The following is a 1,694-nucleotide window of genomic DNA, read 5'->3' as shown; positions in this document are numbered from 1 at the left end:
GAGAGGTTGGTATTGAAATCCACAAAAAAGCTTTCCTCTCTTCGGGTTTGTTCCTTGACCCTGGAACAGCTCAGAAAACGAAGAATTCTAAAGAAAATTTCCTGTGGATTTCACATTTGTTTTTATTTTTTCTTTCTGTGTGTCTTGCTCGTCCATAGTACAACATAACTGTTGTAAGCTTGTTAATTTGGTGCCTCGCTTGCTTTTCGAATTCTGGAATCCGGAGCAAGTTGGTACTTCTTTTTATCTTTTCACTTGTTGATACAGCCACTCCGGGTGGTGTCGAGGCTCTGAAGCAGAGTTGCGTCTATTTAAAAGGCAAATTAAGCTGAAATACAGTCCGTTTGTTTTTCTGATTGTTCCCGTGAGTTAAAAGTACTGGAAGACAAGGAAAGAACCAGGAAACAGGCAGAGCCAGACAGGTTCCCTGCAAACGATGTGCCGGAGAGGGTCTAGAGCAAAAGTAAAATTGGGGGAGGAAAAAATTGGAGGTGCCGGGGATTGAACCCGGGGCCTCGTGCATGCTAAGCACGCGCTCTACCACTGAGCTACACCCCCTAACGCCTAAGGTGTTTCAAAATATTTCTATGACTTTTATCTAACATTTTGGCGCCAGCAAGAGAAGTTTTATCTTGTTAAATTCAATCTTTAAATTTTCCTATACTGGATAGTTCCTTGCGGCTAAGCCGGGAGAAGGAAAACTAAGTATAATACCTAAAGTCCCTGTCTGGTCCTGCAATCTCCCACTGATTCACCTCCTCAGACGCTCTCCCTACCGCCACCTTCTGGCGGGGAAGGCGGCAAGCCTGCTCGGCCAAAGCCAGGGAGAGGTCTGAGATAAAATTTCTCTGCTTAAAAATGTTGCCATAAAACCCAGTAATACGAGAGGATAAAAAGAAGAAAACCCTAAATGCTGCCCTGGGCATTTAGGTCCAGGTGGGAGGGAAGGCTAGAGAGGAATTGTAGATGGGCTCAGTGGGTCTCAGCCCCCACTCTGGTAATCTTCCCTTGCCCAGCCTCGCCGGGAGGACCCTCGTAGCAGAAGAGAGTGTCCAAGAAAAATGGGTAGAGGGCTGAGAAGTGACGTTTGGGATTTGCGGAGAAGAATTCATTAATGAAATTCATGAAAAATAAGGGAATGAACTTGCCCCTGGGCTCATCTTGCACCCTAGTACCATTATGGCCCTGGAACTTCCTTAGAAGACTCAAAGAAGTACCATTTCATCTCAACAGATTTTTATTCAGTGTTATTTTCCAGTCTCCCTCTGCCCTTATGGAACTATTCCATGTACACAGGCATCGCTTGGAGTCCTCTTTGAACTTCAAAGGACCTTCATTTGTTTGGAAGAACTTCTAAGACTTCCCAGAAGTCACCCCAGAAGAAGGATTCTCAGACTTGTAGACTAAAAACGGAATAGAAAAATGATGTCTTATCTAGGAAGAGCACTAGGTAACCTTAAAAATAAAAAGCCACAGTGAGAGTCAACAAACGTTTGTTTGAGATCAAAGAATTGCAATCCTCAGAGGCACTGATTCAGGCAGAGACCCAAATAGTGTTCCAATAACGGGGTGAAGGTAAGGGGGTTTTATGAGAAAGGGAAGGAAAATAATTACATGACTAGAAGAAAGGACTTTCTATTGGTGATGATAAACAAAGTTATTCTTTAGCTATTGTAAAAAAAAATAGTATAAAC

At 43.3% G+C, this 1,694-nt stretch overlaps 1 non-coding gene across 1 annotated transcript; it reads right to left on the bottom strand.

Annotated features, from left to right (window-relative positions):
* Nucleotides 1-486: 486 nt before the first annotated feature.
* On the bottom strand, nt 487-558 carry TRNAA-AGC (transfer RNA alanine (anticodon AGC)). Its single transcript has one exon. It is a non-coding gene; the product is annotated as a tRNA-Ala (tRNA).
* Nucleotides 559-1,694: the final 1,136 nt, after the last annotated feature.

This window comes from Rhinolophus sinicus, chromosome 2, assembly GCF_057876585.1.
Source record: "Rhinolophus sinicus isolate RSI-liver-muscle chromosome 2, RSI-T2T, whole genome shotgun sequence".
Taxonomy (NCBI): domain Eukaryota; kingdom Metazoa; phylum Chordata; class Mammalia; order Chiroptera; family Rhinolophidae; genus Rhinolophus; species Rhinolophus sinicus.
Note: the sequence above shows the minus strand (reverse complement) of the source record. Positions and strands in the feature narration are given on the sequence as shown.